The sequence below is a fragment of the Physella acuta genome, unplaced genomic scaffold, assembly GCF_028476545.2.
Source record: "Physella acuta isolate Inbredline_101_S28 unplaced genomic scaffold, ASM2847654v3 ptg000211l, whole genome shotgun sequence".
In the NCBI taxonomy this organism is placed as follows: domain Eukaryota; kingdom Metazoa; phylum Mollusca; class Gastropoda; family Physidae; genus Physella; species Physella acuta.
The window spans coordinates 485,471-502,668 of record NW_026731730.1 but is presented as its reverse complement, the minus strand read 5'-3'; the positions used below and the strand labels follow the sequence as shown (position 1 = coordinate 502,668).

The 17,198-nt window shown below is 38.0% G+C and overlaps 1 non-coding gene across 1 annotated transcript; it reads left to right on the top strand.

Annotated features, from left to right (window-relative positions):
- The first annotated feature begins 7,806 nt into the window (after positions 1–7,806).
- Positions 7,807–7,879, top strand: Trnar-ccu (transfer RNA arginine (anticodon CCU)). Its single transcript has one exon. It is a non-coding gene; the product is annotated as a tRNA-Arg (tRNA).
- Positions 7,880–17,198: the final 9,319 nt, after the last annotated feature.

The window sequence follows — 17,198 nt, the reverse complement described above, 5'->3', positions numbered from 1 at the left end:
ACGGACAAGATTGCAAAATTATGTTTTTCCGTATCAGTGAGATGCAAAACGTCGAGATTTGCAAAAATCTCGATTTTTTTTTTGCACGATTACAAGACTTTCTCTATACTTCGTATATACGAGAAAGTAACAAACAAAAACGAAACAACGCCTGAATTTCAGTTTCTAGCTTTTTCATTTTTAAAAGTAAGTGTGTATTTTTACACTCTCTGATCCCCCCCCCTCCTCACGTCACACAAATTCAAAGCCCTATTTCCACTTGGAGTGTGACTTAAGGACAGCCCCTTAGTATAGAGCCCAACCCTCCCTCATATAGAAGATAAATGTTTTGTACATTTCGCCATTAGGAGGGGGTGGAGGCAGAGGCGTAGCGACCCTTCCCGGCGCCCGGGGACATACTTTCAATTTGGCGCCCCCCTCGGGAGCAAATTTTCGATTTGCACCCCCCCTCGAACTTTTCATTTGCACCCCCCCCCACAAACTTTCGATTTGCACCCCCCCCCTCGAACTTTTCATTTGCACCCCCCCCTCAAACTTTCGATTTGCACCCCCCCCCCCTCGAACTTTTCATTTGCACCCCCCCTCAAACTGTCAATTTGGCGTCCCCCCTAAGGTCACGCCCGGGTACATATGTCCCCCCCCCCCGCCCCCCCCCCCTCGCTACGCCTCTGGGTGGAGGGTAGAGGTGTACGTATTCCGGGTTTTAGACTAAAGAAAATAGAAGCACATGCTGCTTGAGAAGATCCTTGTGAAATTTGAATACGTTTTTCTACGTCTCGAGAAAACGATGCCTTATACCGCGTTTACACCAGAGGCGTAGCGACCCCTCACGGCGCCCGGGGCGGACTTTCATTTTGGCGCCCCTCCCTATATATATATATATATATATATATATATATATATATATATATATATATATATATATATATATATATATATATATATATATATATATATATATATATATATGTATATATATATATATATGTCGTTCTCTAAAACTTTACTCGGCGCCAATTAAATTCCCCTTAAGATGCATTATCCTTTAAAAATGAAGATTAGTAATGTCAGAAAAAAAGATAAAAATTGTAGCGGTGCTAATTATTTTAGGACAGTCTTTTTATGTTTTATCTTTGGAACAGTCTCTGTTATGATATAGTACATATTTGGATTATTTTTAAGCTTGTTAGATAAGGTCATACAATTGACATACAATAGCAAATTATTGTTCACATTGAAATACAATATGGGTATTTCGTTGACTGGTGGATTGTATAATGAAACAAGCAAGAGGAAACAAACTGGAATCCAACGGACACAACAGCTCGAAGTCTTGGATTTATCATATGTGCGCTGCCTTCTCGCACACAGTCAACAACAAATTCAGAATTAATTGTTCTGGTTGAAGAAGCTGGAATAATTGGTTTAATGATAATAGATGACGTCCATGACGTTCAGATTAGAATCAGGAGCGATAAAATGCGTATTAACATTCTAAGTCGATGTGGAATTCAAATGCATTGTCAAATTATTCAATCAGGATCTATAGCTGAATATGATGTATCTTTTACTGTACGGCTCGGAGCTAGGTTAAAGAAAGCGGAAAATGAAAAGGTGGTGGTTAGGACACAATATGAGGAAGACAAAAAATAACGTCACTATGCAGGTGCTTGTGTGAAGTCCACGGAGAAAGAGGAAGAGAAAAAGACCAAATAAGCCATAAAGGAATTTGTTTGAAATAGAAAAAGGGCGGCTGGATTATTAGGGTTCGATCTTTATAAAAATCAAGTGAGTTGACGAAGTGTTGCCTACGCCTATATTCCTTAGAACAGTGGGTTCCATCGAACCCAAGAGGTTCGGTAATTCAGTCTCAGGACACAGCCGACTCATTTGATTCACGATCGGATTTTGTCATACACTATCAAGAAGGGTTCGGTGATTGCGCATATGAAACTGGTGGGGTTCGATACCTCCAAAAAGTTAAGAACCACTGTTTTAGAGTGTATTTTGTAGAAGGTGCAAGCTGCAGTGATCTAGGTAAGATGTAATGCAATCAAGTAAAAGTATCTGATCTCTCACATTGAAGTTGAGAGAATCGTAAGAATCGTACAAAGAACTATTCGCGTCATTCCTTAGCAAAACTGTGTAGTGAAATCGTACATTAAGCATTAGTACAATTGGTTCTTTTCAAAGTGTTAACTAGTAACCTATCCAGTACAAATCCTGCGGTTTTTGTTGGTGAAAAAGCGCCCCATCATCTTGGACAAAAATGGTAGAGCGGATTCACTAACTCTTTTTAGCGCAATTTCCATTCTGGAGAATTGCGTTTATTAACTCGTCATTTCTGGGAATGGATGGATGAATGAATGAATGAATGTATGGATGAATGTGTGTCCGGGCTTTAAGTCGTATCTCCTCCTCAACGAAGCAATATCGATGACTAGTTCCAAAAGCAACTATGTTAAGCAAGTTACGAGAATGAGCATAGGCCATAAAAATTGCGGGTTTCTTTCATGTATTTCCCGGAAAAGCCAAAAAACCTCGAAAAAATGCAGTTTTTGGCCCATATCTCGGCAACCAGACCACGTAGCGACTTGAAACATGTACCAATCGATTCCTGCCATAATTTAGAACAATATTGCCGAAGAAAGTTTTCAAAAATATCCTCTCGTTCGGTCACAAATTTTAAAATTACATAAACACCTACAAACCGATCGTTCTTCTAGCTTGAACGCATCCCAGCATTATACGTCAGAGCTATTTTTAGATAACATAAGGAAATTGCGCATAAATGTCACTAGACTTTTTTAATTAACTTGTTTTATGTTACACAAAATGCGCTTTAGTAGAAAGGTTTCTTTTCTGGGTGATATCGTTTATTTATTCCTTAATCTGGTGTGAATTTTTCCGATTTTAGTCTGCGAAAAAGCGCCCCCCCCCCGCCATCTAGGAAAGCTGGAAAGCGTTTTTTTCCGGTCACTGTATCTTAAGGACATACGTTTTACAGTTACACAATCAAGGTGGAAAACAGCTAAATCAGTAAGCTAAGGCTCTCAGCCGTTAAATTTCATAAACTTTGATTGTTTATAATTCTAAACTGCAGCTTAAAATGAGCTTTTAAATATTTTTTTCTACCCGTTTTGGCGCCCCTCTAGGGTCGGCGCCCGGGGCGGCCGCCCTCCCCTAGCTACGCCTCTGGTTTACACTTGCGACATGTATACTATACATGTCTAAAAAAAAACGCTATAGGGCCTAAGATATAGGGGACCCTACTCACTTATTGCGAAGTTTTTTTTTTCTAGAAATGTATAGTATACATGTCGCAAGTGTAAACGCCAATGGCGTAGCCAGGATCGTCTCAAGGGGGGGGGGGGTCCAATTTTTACCCGGGGACAAACTTTCGATTTGCACCCCCCCTCAAACTTTCGATTTGCACCCCCCCCCCCTCAAACTTTCGATTTACACCCCCCTCATACTTTATATATCTATACCGAGGGGTCTATGGGGGGGGGCGGGGGGGGGGGGGGGTTATGACCCCCCCTAACCCCCCCCCCTGCCTACGCCACTGGTAAACGCGGTATTACAATTCACAATTTAAGTCACACCTAAATAATAACTAGATCCATATATTATGGCTATAAATAAGGCCCTACTAGGCATAGAATCTCTAGGTCTAGGATTATAATCTAGATTTATATATTAATCTAGATCTAGAATAATCTAGCTAGATAGATTCTAGATCTAGATTAGATCTATTTATCTATGTACTAAAATAACTAAATTTGGCCTGGATAGATTCTAGATCTAGCATTTATCAATCTAAATCTAAATCTAGAATAAGAATAGATCTATTTTCTAGATCTACGCCTAGAATCTAGATTACTATATCTATTTAGATCTAGATCGATATATATTTATATTATATTAGCCTATCTTGTAGATTCTATATACTATAGTAGATCTAGATCTAGATCTAGATCTAGTATCTAGTGACCTAGCGCTACCAAAACTGAACCTAGGAGACTAAATCTTGACCTAGATCTAGATCTAGACAGTGGCGTGCAGAGGGGGGGGCGGAGGGGGCCCAGGCCCCGGGCAGCCACATCAAGGGGGCATCCAAAGGGGGTAAAAAAAAATGTTTTTTTTATTTTAATTTTTAATTTTTTAATTTTAATTTTTTTTTTTTTTTTTTTTTTTTTTTTTTTTTTTTTTTTTTTTTTTTAGGAAAGCTAAATGTCTACTAAGGTTTGTCTACCTAGGCAGAATTATCAAATTATCACAATTTGCCGAATTCACCGAAATGTGTATATACAATCAACACATGGCACTGATATAGTCATCGTACTGTCCGTGTCGTACAACCTTCAGGGAGAAAGGGGCATCGGTGAAGGGTAGTGGTGTAGTAGTCATTGATATTCCCCGAATAAATATATGCAGTCTTTGAATTAATAGAGTATCTGATACTTGTGTAGGTAGGGGCATCTTTTAGAGAACACGCCCATAATCATTTTATACACTTGTGGTCATCCATAGAGTATTACAGCCCATGATTATAATTTACACACTGTAGGGGCATCTTTTAGAGAACACGCCCATAATCATTTTATACACTTGTGGTCATCCATAGAGTATTAAAGCCCATGATTATAATTTACACACGGTAGGGGCATCTTTTAGAGAACACGCCCATAATCATTTGATACACTTGTGGTCATCCATAGAGTATTAAAGCACATGATTATAATTTACACACTGTAGGGGCATCTTTTAGAGAACACGCCCATAATCAATTTATACACTTGTGGTCATCCATTGAGTATTAAAGCCCATGATTATAATTTACACACTGTAGGGGCATCTTTTAGAGAACACGCCCATAATCATTTTATACTTTGTGGTCATCCATAGAGTATTAAAGCCCATGATTATAATTTACACACTGTAGGGGCATCTTTAATGTAATTTGCTTATATTCATCATAATACTTTTGAAGGGCATCCAAACAGTAATTATGCCCGCATTCATTTTATATATCGTCAGGGCAACTTTAAAGTAATTTACTTGTATTCACGTTTGTATGTATATAATTACAGCAATTATGACCATATTCGTTTATATATTATCGGATATTTATTATGCTTATATTCATTATTGAATGTCTGAAGGGCATCCCTACAGTAATTATGCCCTTTTCGCTTCATATTTTATCGGGCATCTTTATTATGTTTCTATTCATTGCATAATGTTTGTAGGGCATCCTTATTCATTTTGATGGACGTAACGGCATTCGTAGACTGATTAAGCGCACATCCTCTTGGTTTTTTCTTATTCTAATGATATTCTTTATTCATGGCCATTTGGATTTTTGTGTACGGTTAAATACAAATTTTCAAGTCCGTACTGTTTTGATACACTGGGCCGGGCCGAGTTAACTTCATTCTAAAGTTGTCCTTAAGTCTCACACTTCTTAATTACCGGCATTCGCCGCCGCCCGGTCGTACTGTCCAAAAACACATAAATAAGGTGTAGCTGGCTGTCACTTGTTCCCCCCCCCCCTCACTTTTAGGCACAAACCTTCTATTGTAAGACCGGTAATGTAATACCTAGACGCTCTATTGGCACGGCCAGAGATCCAGTAATGTAGTACTCGAATCTGGAGACTTTTTTTTGGGATGTTCCATCCCATAGCCATATATTTAAATGCACAGTCTGCGTGATCTTTCACCTCCCCCCCCCCCCCCAACTTTCACCCACCCCAAAGCCAAAGCATCTACTGTCACCCACCCCTAAACCCCACACTACTGAGCGTTCTTATTACATTTGAGAGACATTTCTCTTGGATTCTATAGCCGAAAACGGTGTTTTTCCCACAATTCGAACTAATTATATAAAGTGTCCAAATCTGTCAATGGTTTCCTATTTGTTTTAATTTTAACCACTAATGCTTGTTGATATTGTAATTTGTCTAAAATTGTGTGCTTACTAACACTGTCTCTTTATATAATATACCTAAACGCATGACTTTTATTCTAACCACTGGCCATTGAACGAACAATTTAAACCACTTTATTGCATTAGAGCGATTTTCGAATAATTTATTTTATTTTTTCTTGTGATTAAAAGGGCATTTGCAGATGAAGTAAGCCCGTATTATTTTTAGATAACTTGTAGGGGCACCCAAGAGAATTTATTCGGTTTTGATGCATATGAATATACTAAAGAATAAGAATGTCCGTATTGTTTCTGAGACACTGTAAGGACACCCTCAAGAATAAGCATCAACAGATTTTTAATATACATTGTAGTGATATCATTTCAAACAATTGTGCCCATTTTATTTTTTATCAATTGTAGGGCATACTAAAAGTTGTGTTAAAGTATTTTAATGCAAAGTAAAGTTATCTGTAAAGTAAATGGGCGCTTAAATAGAACTGATGTTATAAATAGTAGAGCCACCTGTAAAGTAAGTGAGTCCACGTTGATTTAATGAATTGTGGGAGTTATAACGACCCTGGTAGCCGTTACTGGATTAATTCCCACACAGGGTTTGCATATGAATACTTGGGGCCTAGAGCCGACCATTAAGTGCGGGCCCCAAGTTTAGCGATACTAAAATTCTATCAAACATCGACAATGCGCACAAGCAGAAATCGCTGTGCTCTATGACTAGAATCGATATTTTCTCAATGTATCGAGTTAAGACGAGACGCTTTATTCCTACGTATCCGACTACTTCGACGTACGAGACAAGACTAGCATTCTTTAGGTCCGTAACTAGTACAGGCATCCAAAAAAAAATACACCCACATTGGTCAGAATACAATAGGGTATCCCAAATTTACATACCAGGTACAAGGGGGTGGAGGGGGAGGGGGAAGGGCTCACTCAATCAACCCATCGCCAGCCACCAAACAATCACCCGGCGACCGTGGTTCTCTTCCCTGCACACGAGGTGTGCCACCAATGTGTTTCTATAAAATACAGCATTGTTCAAGTTCGAGATGGGGAGGGGGGGGGGGGGTAACTTACTAGGCCTAACATCAACCGTGGCCTCAGTCGTAGCAATAAACAATGGCGAACTTTGACCTTTTAGTTTTTTTCCAATTTAATTCAACGGTGACCGCAGCCCGACCCCGGTAGGGTAATGGAAACTGTAAATTCTTTTGTTGGGCTTGGCATATAGCCCCTCCCCCCCCCCCAACATCCGGCATGTCCCCATACTGTTTTCTCCCTCCCCGAATGAGTCAGTCATTCTTTTGGATATATATGCATGGAGTCTTCTCAAGAGTTCAGCTAAGTCAATTTTTTAAAATGATTTTCTATTCGTATTCTGATTAATAACATAATGTGTGTTATAATTTATCGTCAATAGTAGGGCTACTAACGCTTTAAACACCGTAATTTATATATATATATATATATATATATATATATATATATATATATATATATATATATATATATATATATATATATATATATATACAATTTATGGGGGGCATCTTCCTTTGGTTTTGCCCCGGGCAGCAACATAGCTCTGCACGCCACTGGATCTAGATCTAGATATAATCTACAATTCTACATCTAAATTTAATTAATAGAATCCTGATAGGTTCTATAATTCTCTATCTAGATTTAATATTGATGTAAATCTAGATCTAGAAAAAAAAATCTAAAATTAGATCTAGGTTCTAGATCTACAAATCTAGACTAGAACTAGAATTAGAATTCTAGACTTAGCCTATCGTCGAATCAGTTTTTATTTGAACATGAATGTTGTTGTGAAATATATCCAAATATTAAGAAGCCTCCGTGGCCTAATGGATAAGGCATCGGCCTCCTAAGCCGGGGATTGCGGGTTCGAGTCCCGTCGGAGGTGCGATTTTATTTTTGCGAGTTGTATTTTCAAACATCTAATTATTAAACAATTCAAACGGATAGAGATCATAAAAGACCAACTAGATCCATTGTTCTATAACAGAATTTAAAAACAAATATGTCTCCAGCGTTTAAAACATGGTAAACCGTATTAATATATCAAGCTTAAGAATGCCTTTAAATGAGATTTTTTTCCTGCGATAATTAATACTAATAATAGTAGACTAAAGATTATTTATGTTTAATTTTTATTTATACTAATTGATCTATAGCTATTGAATTATTTTTAATGTTTATTTGTTTTTACTTTCTCGTATACAGAGTATACAGAGTATAGAGAAAGTATTGTAATCATGCACAAAAATCACATGAAATTTTGATAGTTTTCACCGTTTTACACCTCAGTCCTTCATCACATCCGTAGTATAGAGGACTAATCGGGCAAAAATTATAAATCCAGATATATCAAAATTTTGGCGTCTTATGCGTAATCGACTTGGAAAAACTGGACTTTGCAATTCTTTCGGTATGTCTCTCTCTCTCTCTCTCGCTCTGTGTGTGTGTGTTTCTGTCAGTGTTTCTTCCATAAAGTCTACCGCTCTCCTCCGAACAAAATGGAATTTATATAGAAAACATATACTTTTACTAGTGTCCACCCCCCCCCCCCCCCAATGTTGACTGCCCCTCCGAGAATATCAAGTGCCCCTCCCCCTCCCCCCCCCCGGAGAAAAAAGTCTGGAAGAAACACTGGTTTCTGTAAACACGATAACTTGAGTACCGTTACAGCTAGGTTGATGAAATTTCATATATCTAATATATAAAGCTCAGTTCTGTATGTGGCGGACAAAAATGTGCATCGTTGGCATTTCTACGGATTCAAGTGTTAGATCAATTATCGTGCGCAGTCGTCTAAATTTACGAGTCAAAAAATTACCATTGAAAGTCTTTAAAAACAATTTTCATTCTATTTACTTAAAAGAATAATTTTCAATTATGAACGCGACATAAAATTTTTAAAAAGTGTATCGACGTTTATAAAATTTCTAAAATTGTGTCGGAGATGTATTGACTGCACAGTTACTTCCCTTTAAAAAAAAAATCATTAAGAAGAAAGAATTTACTTTTTATTATTACTTTGTTTTGGTGTTAAGAAAAAAAAAATAATTACATAATCAGCGGGGATTGATTAAGTGCAATGTCGTTAGGTATTTTTAACACTGCCTTTTATTTATTCTATACACTGAACATACTGTTCAATAATTATTTTTTTTTTAAAATCAATAACATTTAATAAGCCATGGTCCTACAAATCCTATATGTTTCTTTCTTTCCATTTACGGATAAGCTTGGAGTGTTATCATTTTTGTTCACTAAATTGAAACAGGCGCGTCCGCCGGCGCCCCTGCACGGTTCGATTTGGCACCCTGGGCTATCATGTGAGCGCTATGCTGCATAATTTTGTTTTGAACAGTGCGATAGACTATGGATAAGAAAGGTTACTATAGTCTTTAAGTGAATCAAATCCGGGCGTCCTCCGGCACCCCGACAGGGTGCTATTTGGCGCCCCGGGCCTCTGCATAATTTTGTTTTGAACAGTGCGATAGACTATGGATAAGAAAGGTTACTATAGTCTTTAAGTGAATCAAATCCGGGTGTCCTCCGGCACCCCGACAGGGTGCTATTTGGCGCCCCGGGCCTTCCGGTGTACGCTAGGGTATCTACGTTCGCGTGAGTTCAAAAGACTATCGATAAGTTATGTACTATAGTCGTTTACTAAGTTCAATCAGGCGGTGACGTCATGGTGCGTCCTCTGGCGCCCAGACAGGGTGCTATTTGGGGTCCCGGGCCTCCCGTGTTCGGTTTCGCGCCTACGTTCATTAAAGTGAGTGCAAAAGACTATGAATAAGTTGGGGTACTATAGTCGTTTATTAAGCTGAAGCAGGCGATTCAGCCCCGTGAGCACTTTGCGTTTATGTTCGCGTTAGTATTTTCTTTGTGTTTAGGTTGGGTTTGCGTTAGTGGTTGCGTTTTTAATTTGGTTCGTTTTTGTTCTTTCTTTTTTCGTTTTCGTTTGTGTTTTATTTTCATAGGGTTTGTGTTTGTGTTTGTGTTTGAGGTTGGTTTTACGTTTGGATTTGGTTTGTTTTCGTTTGTTTTTTCTTTTGTGTTTTTTTTCTTTGGGTTTGTGGTTGGTTTTGGGTTTTGGATTTGGTTTGTTTTCGTTTGTTTTTTCTTTTGTGTTTTTTTCTTTGGGTTTGTGGTTGGTTTTGCGTTTGGATTTGGTTTGTTTTTGTTTGCTTTTTTCTTTGTGTTCGTATTGGTGTTTGTGGTTGTGGTTGGTTTGTTGTTAGGTTTTTGTTTTCGTTTGTATTTGTAATTGTGTTAGCGCTATGTTTGCGTTTTGTTGTTTTGGTTTTGGTTGGTTGTAGTTTGGGTGGGCAATGCCGGGTTTATGATGATTACTAAACACACAGGTAATGGTCTTTAACAAAAGGGTTTTTCCCAGAAGCCAGTGCAGGGCCTGGCCGGGACGGCTAGTAAGTATTATATCGAATTTGTAGTTCTGTATCAACTTTTCAGTTCAGCGATTTCCGATAACCGGAAGTTGAACTTATTCTACTTTTAAAAAATAAGCCTATAGCTTAAGAACTGTTTAAGATATATGAACAGAATTTTATATAAAAGTAAAAATTCTAATTCTCTGCCTTCAGTCAAATGTTCAGTAATTTCCGTTTACCGGAAGTAGTAATTTACGCTATTTTCAATTTCTCAAAATAAAAAAACGCATGTGAAATTATAAAGTACTAATTACATTACGCGCTATTATACAGATACTTTTTTTCGCTCACTTGGTGTGTAATTATTTTTTCTACGGAATTTTATTCTATTTTAAAAAGTTTAAGTAATTAAAAATGGATTCAAAATCATGTCTATATCGTGATGTGCCATCTCCCGTAGTGTTATATAAGAATATTCGAGAAAGTTTAAGGGAGATCACTCCCTGTTTATTTTACATTTAGATCTACAAGCTTGTTTTTTTTTTTTAAATTTTCTACTATTTTTAATTCCGTTCATCGTACACACCTGAAAAATTCTTGCTCTGAAACCGGATACGTAAAGCTACGACTTTGATCTACCCTTGATTAGAGTCTGTGATCTGCCCTTGATCAGAGTATTCCATCAGGTCGATGTTGGTAAACATCCGTGAGCTCAGTTCATCAGACTGATCAGTTTCGCTATCTCTTCATTAAAGGCTTTTGTTTGACTCATTATGTATGTTTGTGTGTTTGTAGAGGCGTAGCGAGGGGAGGGCGGGTGGGGCGGCGACCCTAGGCGGGGCACTAAACCGGGTAGAAAAAAAATATATTAAAATTTAAAAGCTCAGTCTATTCTAAACTGTATTGCTAAATTATCCACAGTCGAGGTTAAGAAAATAGACTCCTACCTGGCTTTACGGACTTATTTAACCGTTTTCTGCATCAAATATGTGACACCCTAGATATAAAGCGAAAGTGACTAATAAAAATAAAATAAAACAAGCTTTCTCTTTTTAATAAAAGCTGTAGTCACTAACATTTGAGCGACAAAAGCTTTTATTAAAAAAAAATCTAATAATAACCTTAATATATCAGAATACACTTCTATTCAAATAACTATAAAGAAAAGCGTTGGTCACTCTGTTATCTACTAGCCGTCCCGGTCAAGTCCTGCGCTGGCCTCTGTAAAAAACCTATATGTAAAGGACCATTACTTGTGCGTTTAGTAATCAGCATATACCCGGCATTGCCCGGGTTTAGGATAATTATTACTTTTCGAATTAACCCTAACCAAAACCAACCAAAAACAAAACACAAAAAAAAAACAAAAAAAAAAACAACAACCGCAAACATAACACATACTTAAACACAAATACAAATGCAAACGAAAACACAACCACAAACCCAACCACAAATATAAACCCAAACCCAAACCCACAAAAAACCCACAAACTCAAACAAAAAAAAAAGGAAACACAAGCCCAAACACAAATAGAAACACAAACACAAACCTAAGCGCAAAGAACTCAAAAAAAATGCAAATAAACGAAAACATAAAAATAAACTTAAATGCAAACATAAACGCAAAGTGCTCGCAGTCTAGCCCGGGGCGCCAAATCGCACCTTACTGGGGCGCCGGCGTAACCACCTGATTCATCTTAGTTAACGACTATAGTACCCCAACTTATTCACAGTCTTTTGCACTCACTTTAACGGACATAGGCGCCATAGCCCGGGGCGCAAAATAACACCCTGTCGGGGCCCCAGATTCGATTCGGTTAAAGACTATAGTATTCTTTCTTATCCATAGTGTATCGCACTGTTTACAACGAAATTGTGCACCATAGCGCTCACAGCATAGCCCAGGGCGCCGAATCGAACTCTACCGGGCCGCCGGCGGACGCGCCTGATTCAATTTAGTGAACGACTATGATACCCCAAGCTTATCCGCAAATGGAAAGATAGAAGTAAACATAGAGGATATTTAGGACCTGGCTTCTAAACTGTAATTGATTAAAAAAAATTATTAGTAAACAGTACGTTCAGTGTATAAAATAAATAAAAGGCAGTATTTAAAATATCTGTGTTTTACTTACCACATTTCACTTGATCAATCCACGCTAATTATATGTTATTATTTTTTCCTAACAGCAAAACAAAGTAATAAAAAGTAATTTTTTTCACCCGATGTAATGTTTTTTAATGGGAAGTAATTGTGTTTTTCTAATTTATCAAGGGACGTAATGAGTGTTAAAGGAAAGTAAATAATTTTCAGACACAAGTAGAATTTTTGTGAAGGGTGATTCCTTTTCTTTAATTTTGTTTAATGCACATGCTGTCAATTAACACTATAAGTTTGCAAAATGAATTTTTTTTATAACGCCTTCAATATTAAATTTTATATAATTAATTTAGATGATGAGCACTTTAGAAATATCACACTATTTCGATGAAGTCTATTTTTTTGCTCTATTCCTTTGCAATCACGGGTCCGCTGTCCGCTACATACATACATACATACATACTTACATACATACATACATACAGAATTAAACTTTATAATATTTAGGAAGACCCACGCTTTTTAAAATAGTTATTTAAATAGTAGTGTATTATTATATACTTAAGGAACATAATTTATTTTCTACTTTTTAGAGCATAGTTAAATTACATAAAAGCTTGCTATTAAAACGGTTTTTATGATTTTTTTCCGTACTCCAAAAACTAATGCGCACCTAATGAACATAATAACGCGCGTATAATAGTGGGGAATAGTTGGATAAGCTGCCTACTATTTTGGACAAAATGTTAATTAATTCATAAAAAATTAATTAGGATTCCAATTATGTCAAATTTTATGGCAGATTGCATTGTCTTCATATCTTGACCCATGGACCAATTTTGAAATTAATCTGTCAGTTAGAAGTAGCCTACCCGCAATTTCGCTCGCCCGTTTCGATTTATGACGACAGACAGACTGAGGACAGACAGATAGACAGACAGAGGAAGCAAGTTAGATAAACGCTTGTAAAAAGATCATGTTTGTTTTATTACAAGCTTTTATTTATCTTCCTCGTCCATTCTGTCTGTCGTCAGTCTGTCGTCATAGATCGAAATGCTCACGGAAGTAATCTCATCAACTCCCCAAAGTTTTATACCGATCGGATGAAAGGTGTACTATTGCATAAAGGACAAACCTACAAACAAGCTTTTATTTTTATGTTTTGACTAACGTGCCCGTCCCCGAAAGTAAATATAAGCTAAAAAAGGCACGCATCCAAAAGACCTTTTAACATCATACTTTATACTTCCGATATGCACAAATCTACTCACTGCATGTTACTGACGTTATCAATTAGTATATTAGAGGAAGATCTAAGTTTTAAGAGAACTGTTTTATTGCGTCCACATTGGGGTTGGATAACGAGTGGGTCGGGGGTTACTTTGAAGTGAAAGCGTGCGAAAATGAGTGGAAGGTGGGTTCAGATTTATTATGGACGTCATTCATGAAAGGATGAAGCATCCTAACAACTGTTGACGCTTCTCTATGGAGACGCGCCTCTTTCTTAGTGTGAAGAATTTTATTAACGTGATGCAAAACGTAAGGTCACAGGTAAGTCATTTCATCTGTAAGCCCAGGGCTTAATCGTCTATTGTGAGGTCATATATGTGATAGGTAAGTCATTCGTCTATAAGCCGATGGCTTAACCGTCTCTGTGGTCTTACATGTTTCTGTTAAGTAATTCGTCTATAAGCCGAGAAGTTAACTGTCGATTGTTTTGTTTGCAATTCAATTCAAGTTAAATGAATTGATCGATTGCGCGCGTTCGCGAAGGCGCTTTCAACACTCGACAGCTTTTATCGTAGCCACGCCATTACATGAATAGACAGTACTTAGTGTAGGTGGAGATTTTCACACTTATTCTAGGATAGAGCCATTAGGGCTATAACAGCCCACACGAGACGTCGAGGTGATTCATTTCTATATTTCAATGTCGTCAGTAAAATGGCATCAGTGTGGTTTACTTTTGTGTATGTTTTGTTGATGAATTTTAAACTTTCAGAGCTGAATTTTAAATATTCTTTGCGAACTATAAATAACCAGGCAATACAACAAAGTTCGAGATCAAAGTATGTTGATAATTTTCATATTATAATACGAGAGGTCAACGCTTGTGGTTGGGACCATTTTGTTTTGTTTACAAGTAGTGATCAACATGTTTTGCCGTTTTTGAAGAGTTTGCCACCAAACCGACAGCTGCTACATTACGAGTTGCCAGATAAGTTCGACAATTCTGAGGAGCTAAAGAGATTTCTATGGGACGCCTACAGCCAAAAACAGAGCAGAAATTTTATTTTTGTGTCCGTAGATCCGTCCGTGATCTTAGACAGTGCACAGAGAGTGTTTGACGAGAAACAGCGAGATGTGGGCGCTTTGATGGCACACGATGCCAGATTTCTTATCGTTTTAAATTCAAACCAAATTCTATCGTTACGTGAATCAGTCCAAAGCACAACATTTGATAATATTGCCGTTTTTCTTTTAGAGGTATCAATGTTTAATATTGCTGTCAAAGATGTGTTTACTTTAATGTGGAGACAACACAGGCGGAGGGAACTAGAGAAGCTGAACATGGATGGTGAGGTCCAGATACCCGCAACTTGTAGAATATTCCCGAACACAAAGTTTGGGCTAAATGGCCGGACCATTCTAATCCTGGCCAAAGAGTGGCTATCCCACCTATATACAGTGACCAACCCCACCTCTGGACGATTGACCTACACCGGCTTGTACGTGCAGGTGATTGAAGTGTTGGCCGAGATGCTAAACTTCACCGTCCAGTTCACGCCTCAACCGGGGTTAGACAAGAACATGACTTGGCAGATATTCACCGACATTGTCGGGAGGTCAGAGGTCGATATGGGCGCCACCACCTACATGACCAGCTCCCAAATCTATTTCAACCACACGGTTTCATCCCCTATTCTACGCAGCAACATCAGCGCCGTGTATATAAACTCCGCCAGACCAGAGATTAGCTCTCCACTCAAACTATTCCAGGTCAGCGTTTACGCTTCACTGCTCCTAGCGCTCGTCTTCACTATGATTTTATACCTTCTAATTCTCAAGGTGTCACCGGATAACAAAGATAATTCAAACATCATAAAGATGTCTTTTAGGAGATCTAAATACCGGCACCAAATGCCCAGCAAACAACCCGAGCTTCGTAGCGTATCAACACAAACTTTATCCAAGGAGTTTCGCCATTCTTGCCCCGAACTTACTTCTGTGACTGACGTGAAAAAGAGGAAAATCAAATTCCATAGCTGTGGTGAAGTATGTACATCAGATAAAGTATCATCGCAGATTAGCAACGGAAAGACAAAGGTAGATGACATGAAGAAGCTAACCAATGCCAGTATCAAACAAACACGAAAGAAACTAAAATGTTTAAAACAAAGCTTGGCTATGTGCAGAAATGGGAATTCCATAGAACTCCTTGTTGCTTTATTTTTTACTTTTATTGGTTCAATATTCACACAAGATAGTCTGCCAACCCCGTCTGACCAATCGGCACGCATCTTACTCTTTTCTTGGTGTCTGATGCTTCTTATTTTAACTGCCACCTTCACCGGAAATATAACAGCGGATCTGGTCGATCAAGGGAAAGGTATCCCATTCTCTACTTTAGAAGAGCTGATAGCAAGGGGGGATTATAAATGGGGTCTTTTCAATGAATCTTCTTTCTTCAACGTCATGAAAAATGCCAAAAATGGTTCTCTCTTGAATATTCTTTATGACAAAATGGAACAGTTTGCTTTAATAGACCCGAGCGTTAAAGGAACTATAGAAGATCAGATTCGCAAGTTAAACTCTGAGAGATATGTTTCGTTTTTCTTTAGCGATGACCTTGAAAAAGTAAAAGAGCACTTGTCTGATCCATCTTCTCTTGTCGTTCTGAAAGATTATATAATGACTACGTACCTTGGTTTTATTTTCCCCAAGAAGTCGAAGCTGGTGGATGCGATCTCAGAGAAGATTTTACTCATGACAGACACGGGTCTTTTGAAGCTCTATCTTGAGAAAAGTCTGCACTCTCAAAACCAGAGTTTACCTACCGCGACCAGTGACGCAGACCTGTCTTTAAAGGTTGAATACATGGAAGGGCTGTTCTATTGTTGCGGGATAGGGGTGTTGATATCAGTAGCCGTGTTGTTGTTAGAGTGTGTCTACAGTAAAATGTGTCAGGTGATTATACGTTGAACGGGAACAACTTATTCTTTGCTGATTCCCTTTTGTTAAAAGATCAATTGAACTATTATGTATATAAAGTTACCAAAAGTACAAGAGACAGGGTTAAAATCCCCAACGCTGCTGTAAGAAGAGAAATAAGATGTGTATACCCTAAACGCTATTTACATGCAATAGTGAAGCAGTGTTACTATCTCAAATACTTAACTGTTTTGTGTTTTGAATATAGTGTGTCATTTTTTGTTTCAAATGTTAGCTTGTTTTTTACCCTTTATAAAGTACTAGAATACCCGTCATCCCTTGGATAACTGTGGGTTTTGGGGTCATCCATAAAAACATCACGTCTGTCACTTATCGTCACGAAAAACCAGACCCCACATTCAAAAAGACGCTTTTTATCTTTTAAAAACACCAATTCCGGCTGAGCATAAGTCTGACTACACTATCCCTTCATATACTGACGTCACAGGTGACCTACTCCACTCTACTTCACCTGCCCAGTGTCCCGCCAAGTCTCAGACAACATGTTT